We start from the raw sequence: 9814 nt of genomic DNA, 5'->3' as shown, positions 1-9814 counted from the left end.
GCTCAGAGCTGTCTCCTCGGGTATGCCCAGGTATCAGGGCCTCTTTCAGCATAATATCAACATGAGGTCTTGGGTTACAAAGCTGGTGGGTAGAGGATCAGCTTGTCTTTGGGCATATGCAGTATATGTGCACTTGTGCTAGATTTTTGTTTTTTTCTGTTTTGTTTTGTTTTTCTTTCTTGGATTTCTTTTTCACAGCAACAAAGGAATGGAGAGAAACAAAACAGAAGGATTCTTGCATGAAAGTTACCCAATTTTAAAGTGTTCCCAAAAGCTAATCAAAATCAGAGCAAATATGGGAGAAAAAAATCAAGACTGTTCCTTCAGACCTGAAACACCAGCTGAAAATATAATAGACAGATGGATACTATTTATAATTGTAGCACTAAATAAATCCATTTTCCCCAAATCAACTATGAGTTCAACCAAATAACCACCTGGTTTTGGAAGAAAGTTGCAAAAACCATTCCAGATTCATCTAGATATTAATAATAACTAAAATAAAGATGTGGAAAAGGAGCACCACCAGGTGATGGTGGAGCTTTTGGTCTATGATGAAGCATATGGAAGACTCCGTTGCAAAACTGCAGTCAACACAACAATAACAGCAGCTACAACCACAAATCAAAATAATTCCAGAAACACAACCCAGTGTGCATAAACATTTGATATATGAAATTTTAGTACCAAAATTATTTGCAAACTGAAAGATTATGTAATAAACAGTATTGCTTAGCTCCTTAAAAATAAATTCACAAAATTGCATTGTTTTTCCTTTGCATTCTCTCTTTTAAACATTTTTTTAAACATATTTTAAACAATTTTATTTTTACATATTTTAAACAATTAACATGAATTGTTTTAAAATATTATAACTATTATCAAGTATTAAAGGGCAATTAGCACAATAAATGATTTTAAAATGTAAATGGGGGGCGCCTGGGTAACGCAGTCGTTAAGCATCTGCCTTAGGCTCAGGGCGTGATCCTGGCGTTCCGGGATCGAGTCCCACATCGGGCTCCTCGGCTGGGAGCCTGCTTCTTCCTCTCCCTCTCTCCTGCTGTGTTCCCTCTCTCGCTGGCTGTGTCTCTGTCACATAAATAAATAAAATCTTTTAATAAATAAATAAATAAATAAAATAAAATGTAAATGGGTGTGTATGTGTACACCTTTAATATCATTATAAATAAAATTCTACTTCATTGTAAATAAACTATTATAAATAAAATTCATTATAGATAAATATCATTGTAAATATAATATCATTATATCATCATAAATAAAATTCTACTGCATTATAAATAATTCTATTTCAACACAAATAGTGAGCAAAGAGCAAGAACAAATAATTTTCAGGGAGGAAAATGCACATGAATAATGATCACATGAAAAAATGTTCAAATTAATAGTGATCAAAGAAATATACACTAAAATGAAATGCCAGCTTTCATTTGCCAAAGCTGCAAAGACCGAAATGTGCTATTCGTTTTCGGAATGGGTGAAGTGCAGTGAAATGGACTTTTAGATGATGCTGGGGGGAGTATAAAGTGAAGCATGTGATAGACCTGCTTTAAAAAAAAAGTGGTATGACATTATTTTTTTTAAGATTTATTTATTTGCGAGAGAGAGAGAGAGTGGGGGGGGGGGGTTGCAGAGGGAGAGAATCTTCAAGCAGATTCCCAGCTGAGCGTAGAGCCCAAGGTGGCACTCAGTCTCAGAACCCATGAGATCATGACCTGAGCTGAAACCAAGAGTCATGCGCCTAACCGACTGAGCTGCCCAGGCGCCCCATGGTATGACATTCCTATCAAAAGCTTCAATACAATCTTTATTCACTCAGCAAACCCTGAGCTTGTACAACCTACTAGGCTGTTCTGCTCATCCACCAATAGTTTCCTTTCATTCCATATGCCCTTTCTTTTCGTTGTCTTATTATCCCCCTGGGAAACTCCAGCACAATATAGAGTACAAGTGAGAGTAGAAATTCTTGCCATGGGGCGCCTGGGTGGTTCAGGCAGTTAAGCGTCTGCCTTCAGCTCAGGTCCTGATCCCGGGGTTGTGGGATCAAGCCCCATGTTGGGCTCCCTGCTCTGTGGGGAGTCTGCTTCTCCCTCTCCCTTTGCCCCGCCCCCAGCTCATGCTCACATTCTCTCTCTCAAATACATAAATAAAATCTTTTGTTTATAAAAGAAGAGGAAGAAAATAAATTCTTGCCTTATTCCTGATCTTCGGGGGGAAAGCATTCGGTATTTACTATGATATTTGTAAATTTTCTCTAGGTTCCCTCTATCAGTTTGAAGAATTCCCTTTTACCCCTACCACGCTGAAAGTTTTTATCAGGAACAGATGTAATTTGCCAGATATGTTAAGATGATCTTTTTTTTTCTTTTTTAGAGTCTTAACATGGAAAATAGTCTTAATATGGAAAATAATAGTGATTCATTTTCAAACGTTAAAGCGCCTTTGTAATTCTGGGATAACCCCCATTCGGTCATGATGCATTATTTTTGCACAATGCTGGATATTGTTTTCTTAAGTTCTATAGAGATCATTCTGCATCAACATTCATGAGGGTATTTCTCTGCAGCTTCCTTTTCTTGCAATATTTTCATCTCGTTTTTGTATCGGAGTAATTCTGGCTTCATAGAATTAGTTTCAAAGTGTTTTTCCCTCTGTGAGACTTTATATAGAATTGAAATTATTCCTTCTTTAAATTTTTTTTTTTTGTAAAATTCACCCGTGAATATATCTGGCCCCATAGAGTTGCTTTGTTATGTTTTGTTTTGTCTTTTTTTTTTTTCTTAAGTAGGCTCCATGCCCAGGGTGGAGCCCAGTGTGGGGATCAGACTCATAACCCTGAGATCAAGACCTGAGCTGAGATCTAGAGTCAGATGCTTAACTGACTGAGCCACCCTGAACCCCTGTTTTGTCTTATATTGTTAAGAGGATAAAAGGAGCTTTTTACTCCAAATTTTACATCTTTCGGAGACACATGAACTATTTCTTCTTCAGTGATTTTTCTCCTCATTAAGGGGCATCTACTCCTGCTTCTTTGTTTGCCTGGTAATTATATAAATAATTATGTAAAACCTACCATGATTTTATTCACTTAGATGCTTGATGTTGCTTCTCGTTCCTACAGACAGTCTCCAACTATTCTGGGATATGCCTCAGCTACTAAGAAGTAGTTCGATTCTCTTAGATCTTTTCTGAATGAAAGAAAAAACATCTTTTATTCTCAAACACCAAGTGGCCTTAGAAATTAACTTAGAAAGTGTTACAGACTTGATAATGATTCTTAATTAGTTCAACCTGAAATTACAAGGTGAAATGATAAATTTACAATTTACAAATTTACCTTACAGGCAGATTTTATACTGTAAAAAATGTGGAATCACTCTAATGACAGCTAACATTGGTCAAATCATATGTCAATCTACTTTAGACACTTCCTGTGTTGTCAAACAGTAAAGCAAGAAGCAAGAACCATATTTCCACATAAATTTGCAGCAAATGTATTTTCTGAGTTCAAACTATAGTTTAGTGACATTTTTCACACCTCATTGAAAGTGCTGAGGAAATTTCTGCTGATTTATTTATTTATTTTGAGAGAGAGCACATACACACACAGAGACACACACGGCGAGGAGACAGAGGGAGAGGGAGAGAAAGGATCTTAAGCAGGCTCCACGCCCAGTGTGGAACCCAACACAGAGCTCAATCTCATAACCCAGACATCATGACCTGAGCTGAAATCAAGAGTCAGACACAACCGACTGAGCCACTCAGAAGCCCCATTTATGTTTAAATATCCACTTAACTGTGTGGTTGAGGAGTTCCCATCCAACCTAATACCAAGAAAACACTTGAATAGAATTCTGCAAATGCCTTTCAAGCAATTTACGTTCAACTAAAATCATATGCTCATGGATTAATGTTAGTATTTAGCAGCATATTTTGAGATGAAATATACAAAATCTCATTACAAATCATGGTTAATAAATAACATTTGCAATGATTTTAATGATAGCTAAAACTGACTTTGAACTCTAATTAAATAAAATGTTATCTCAAAAAAAGAGAGAATCCTATTCTCATGAGTAGACTTGTTTTGCAAACACTCGTACTCAATTACTATTATCATATTTTGAACTTTGTCAATCAAAAAATTTGGAAATTTGTTTTATCCCTTGGTATATAAGTACCTATATAATATTTTCAATTTTGCCTCTTGGCCTATAAATCCTAAACCAGTTACTATGTAAAGGTATACTTGCTACACCTTACAAGAGACATTTGCCAACCCATAGTCTAGAGCAAGTGACACTTCAACTTTGAGCTTTGAAACTTCTACTTCAGAATAATTTACTGAACAAAATCTTCTTTACAACTTGTCCCACAGGTGACTATTATGAAACTAAGGAACGAGAGCTTCTGATAAGCATGATAAAGTTCAATTCTTTTATTGATTTTTTTCAAACTCTTGTGTTTATTTTAAGATTTTATTTATTTATTTGACAGAGAGAGAGAGAGAGAGCACAAGCAGGGGGAGGTGCAGAAGGAGAAGGAGAAGCAGACTCCCCACTGAGCAGGGAGCCCAATGCAGGGTTCAATCCCTGGAGTCTGGGAGCATGACCTGAGCCGAAGGCAGATGCTTAACCGACTGAGCCACCCAGGTGCCCCTCTTCCGCGCGTTTCTTAACTGCAGTATTTGTTTTGGGGGTGTTGAGTTTGATAAATTCCTTATATATTTTGGATCTCACTTTTTATCAGATACGTCATTGGCAAATATCTTCTCCCATTCCATAGGCTGCCTTTTAGTTTTGTGGACTGTTTCCTTTGCTGTGCAGAGGGGTTTTTTTATCTTGATGAAGTCCCCAGAGTGCATGTGTGCTTTTGTTTCCCTTGCTTCTGAGGAAGCGTCACCATCTCCTCCACCTCCGTTGGCAACTCCTTCATCTGAATGGGATCTTCACAAACATCAACAAGAGAGATCAGTTAAATAAGAAACTGGGCATGGACTCAAGGATTTGGATTTTTGAACTTTACCCGGGAAATTGAAATATGCCAAAGTTAAGAATCATTGTGCTACATGACAGATAGAATGTAAAATGAAAATGTAGCAGGGCTCCTAATACAATCTACAGAGACTGGGATGGCTCCCTGCAAAGACGTATGTTTAAGCTGACACTAGAAAGATATTTGTCAGTTACTGAAGTATTGAGAGTTGGTAGGGTAGTAATTAATGGAAATGTTATTCAGCTAAGAGAAGCACATTGTTTTAAGAGTCACAGGTGGGAGACAGCCGGGGCATTTGAAGAGCTGGCACAAGTCAGTATGTTTAGAGTGTGGGATGCCAAGAGAGTGACTGGAGTTGGAGCTAGGGAAAGAGAAGAGGTTGTGTCTGTTTCCTACAACTGTCGTAATAAAGTACTACAAACTTGGTGGCTTAAAAACCATAGACATTTATTCTCTCACAATTTTAGAGACTGGAAGTCCAAATCAAGGTATCAGCAGGGCCGAAGGCTCTAAGGGAGAACCGTCCATTGTCTCTGGTTGTTGCCGGCAATTCTTGGATTTCTATGGTTTGTAGACCCATCAGTCTCTACGACCGTCATCACATGGCATTTTCCCTATGTGCTTCTGTGTCCCAAATGTCTCTCTTCTCATAAGGACACCAGTCACTGGATTAGGGTCTACCCTATCTCGACTTGATTACATTAGCCAGAAGAAAACAGGAGAAAAACTCCTTGACAACAGCCTTTGGATGTGATACCAAAACACAAGTAACAAAAGAAAAAAATCAACAAGTGGGCTTCTATCAAACTATAAAGCTTCTGAACAGAAAAAGAAACAATCGACAAAATGAAAAGGCAACCTATAGGCTGGAAGAAGATATTTGAAAACCATACATCCAAGGGGTGGATGTCCAAAATACATAAGGAACTCATACAATTCACGTAGCAAACAACCACAACAATCTGTTTAAAAAATGGGCAGAGGACCCAAATAGACATTTTTCCAATGAAAAAAACGTATGTGGACAAGCATATGAAAAATAATGCTCAACGACACTCATCATCAGGGAAACTCAAACCAAAGTCACAATGAGTTGTCACTCACACCTGCTGGGATGGCTATTTTCAAAAAGACAAGACATAATAAAAGCCGGTCAGGACGTGGAGAAACGGGACCACTTATGCACTATTGGTGAGAGAGTAAATTGTGGCCACTATAGAAAACAGTATGAACGTTCCTCAAGAAACGTAAAACAGAAGAACTATATGATCCAGCAATCCCACTTGTGACCATAGTTACCGGTACTGTATTACATACTTCAAAATGGCTGTCAGAGTACAGCTTTAATGTTCTCATCAGAATAAGAGTAATTACACAACAGTAATTATGTGAAGAATGTGTTAATCAACCTTATTGTGGTAAACATTTAACAACATATACATATATCCAATCATCACATCGTACACCTTAAACTTACACAATGTCATATGTGAATTATATCTCAATAAAGCTAGTGGGGAGGGTAAGATAGCAGGACATAAGGAAGTGATCCACCCTAAGTTACATGAGGGTGAGGAATAACATATCTGACGTGTCTTCTTTTCTCACAATAGGAGAGAGCCTATTCATGCACCTGCCTGCTAGTTTATACAACACAGTCTGTGATCCAAACACCTCTGCCTTCTCAAGGGTTTCTCCCAGGTTTTATTGGAGTTCATCCATGAATCTCTCTCTCTTCTCTGGCACTTCTGGGGCTGGGCTTGAGGAACGATACCAATAGGACATGGTAGTTTCAAATCTTATTTAAAACTGGAAGCCTACTTTAATTTTCCTCTGTCTCAATTAACACAAAAGCTTTAAAGTATTTGTCTTTTTTAAATGGAACAAAAAGAATTCTGGATGATAAAGTAGAGAAGTTGGTCAAGATCCGATGGGTGAGCTCACGACTGAGTGGATTTCTCACTCAGCTGAATTGCCGGCGATGGTGATGGTTTGGACTGTTTGGAATTTTAATTTGTTTGTCCTTAATCATACATTATTTTAATTTATACACATAATTGATTGATGGTCAAGTACGGAAAGCGTTGGAGAAACTGATGTTGAAACACAAGTTAATAAGTAGCATGATAATGATAGTAATTTTGCAAATTCGTTTCAAGATTTTAACTAGATCTTCATGGGAATTATCTAAACAAAATTCTTACATAGCACATAGCCAGATGTCCCAAGTATTCTGAAAACCAATGCTAAGAAAGACAAAATCTAAAATGATTACATCCAATTTGTCTTTTCATTGGCTGAGAATTAATTCTACCCACACCTGCAACGAAGAGAAAAGAGCATCTTGAAACTTTCTTTCTTTTCATCATCTAGAGATGATTTTTTTTACTATTAATATCAGCCAAGTGATTTTTCTAGTGTTACAAAGCAAAAATGTCAGACATCATTTTTGAAATCTTTATGTCCAGCTTGGATGCCCCAAAACCTATTTAAATAAATGTATAAAATGAAATTAATTATAAATTATATTAATAATATCACAAGCCCAGACTATTTTTTAGTTTACTTATTGAAAAACTGCATTTGCTTGTGCACACACACGCACACACACACAGGTCTGGAAGAAAGAAAAAGACTCAAAGATGTCAAAGTCATTCATAGAAAGACGTCCTGATCTTTTACTTGAGAATAGCTGCCAAGGAAAGCTGCCTAACTTACAGCTCTTACTTTTTGAGTGAGCAAGAAAATTTTAGATAATATGAAATCTCTTAAACTTGAAAGTTTTTTGCTAGAACTGCTGGAGTCAACTAAACTAACACAGTTTTCTTCTTGTATCCTTCAGATGGCTCATTATTTTCCTCTAAGATCGCAGAGAAAATTGAATCCAATTTGCTACCAAATACATCATTTGTACTTTTCATTTCTAAAAGCCCTACTTTTTTCACGATTATGCTGTTTTATAGTTTTCTTATCCCTGCGAATATTTTTAATCTTGTTTTTACTTTGTTAGATATAGTAAAGATAATTGTTCTTCTCGTGCGTCTGATAAATTCCAACATCTGAATATTTTTAGATCTCATTTTGTTGAGAGAGGATAAATTTCTTAAGCCAAACTCAGTTACTAGGTTCCTATAATGTGATTTGTGAATATGTATTTGCATGTTTAGTAATTATTTTTAACTGTAGTGAAGTATGTATAACATAAAATTAACCACGTTAATCATTTAAAAGTGGACATTCAGTGGCACGAAGTACATTCACGAAGTCGTGCGACCATCATCACTGTGTGGTGAGACTATTTCAATCTAAAAAGCTTCTGTGAAGTGAAAAAAAGTCAACAAAATGAAAAGGCAACCTACAGACTAAGAGAAAATATTTGCAAGTCACGTATCTGATAAGGGGTTAATTTCCAAAATATATAAGGAACTCATAAAACTCGATAGCAAAAAGAAGAAAAATCCAATTAAAAAATTGGCAGAAGAATAGACATTTTTCCAAAGAAGATATCCAGATGGCCACGGTCACATGAAAAGACGCTCAACATCACTCATTATCATGGAAAAGTGATTCCAAACCACAATGAGGTATCACTTCACCCCTGTTAGGAACGCTCTAATCAGAAGGCAAGAAATAATTGTTGGCAAGGACATGGAGCAAAGGTAACCCTTGTGCACTCTTGGTAGAAATGTAACTTGGCACAGTCACAGAAGACAGAGTAAAGGTTTTTCAAAACATTAAAAACGAAACTGCCACATAATCCAGCAATCCCAAGGAAATGAAATCGCTATCAGATATTGAAGAGATATACGGACTCTCTTGTTCATTGCAGTGTTATTTACAATAACAAAACATGGAAACAACCTAAGTGTCCATTGAATATTTTTGAACAACTGACGGGCATATCACAAAACATAAATGCTACATGAGTTCCTAAACTTAAAAAAGGAATATCTTTTCTAGCTTTATCACTAAGAGTAGCCCTGCAACAATGGCCCTTTTGCCCACCACAAACACTCGTGCAAACTTCCTAACCCCGGATTTTAATCAAGAATGCTGGTCTCCACTGAAAGGAACCACGGCTTATTGAAAAAAGTTTACATTAAGGAAACAGGAAAAATCCAGAAAAAACACGCTGTTTCCTGAAAGCAATGATGCTGTCAAAATACTAGGGCCATGTTTTACTTTCTTTTCTCTTCTTTTCTTCTCTTTTCTTTTGCTTGGAGAGGGGAAGGAGGAAGGGGCAGAGGGAGTCAAAGAGTGAATTCCCAAGCAGGCTCTACACCCAGCACAGAGCCCAACACGGGCCAGATCTCACAACCATGAGATCATGACCTGAGCCAAAATCAAGAGTCAGACGTTCAGCTGACTGAGCCACACAGGTGCCCCTAGGGCAATGTTTAAAGAATCAAGAAACCAGTTTATAAGGGCTCCCTTTTGCAGTGCTGAAATAATTTTGGCTCAAGAAGCGTAAGAAGGAAGAGGGGAAGAAGGGATGGGATGGAAAGAATAAAGGGGAAGGATGGTTAATTGAAAAAAGTTCAACTTTTGAATGCATGAGTGTAAAATTCCAAGAATTAAAATAACGTTCATATATATAAATAACATTCAAAAGAGAAAGGTTAATACAAAGAGGGAGAGAGGTGCCGGGATAAAAATACCAAAAAAGGGGCATGATTAGTTTTTGTTGATTTTAACAAGTAGAAGAGTATTTACATATTTGAGCCTTTTGTTTCTTCCAGGGTAAGTATATGCCTGTCTGTAAGTAATTAATATGCATTTTTCTCATTTGTGTAAG

The 9814-nt window shown here is 36.9% G+C and overlaps 1 long non-coding RNA gene across 2 annotated transcripts in view; it reads right to left on the bottom strand.

Annotated features, from left to right (window-relative positions):
• Window positions 1-389: 389 nt before the first annotated feature.
• Window positions 390-9814, bottom strand: part of LOC148107887 (uncharacterized) — a 37205-nt gene continuing 27780 nt past the window's right edge. The window contains exons 1-3 of one of the 2 annotated variants that reach the window (XR_015721448.1): window positions 4764-5442; window positions 3095-3209; window positions 390-1089 (exon numbers count right to left, since the gene is read on the bottom strand). This is a non-coding gene — a long non-coding RNA (uncharacterized LOC148107887). Of the gene's footprint in view, window positions 1090-3094; window positions 3210-4763; window positions 5443-9814 lie in introns of those variants that run through there. The other variant, XR_015721449.1, reaches the window with a different exon arrangement.

This window comes from Ursus americanus, chromosome 24 (assembly GCF_024610735.1).
Source record: "Ursus americanus isolate L20-20 chromosome 24, mUrsAme1.1.p, whole genome shotgun sequence".
In the NCBI taxonomy this organism is placed as follows: domain Eukaryota; kingdom Metazoa; phylum Chordata; class Mammalia; order Carnivora; family Ursidae; genus Ursus; species Ursus americanus.
The sequence above is the reverse complement of the archived record's forward strand: the minus strand, read 5'-3'. Positions and strand labels throughout refer to the sequence as shown.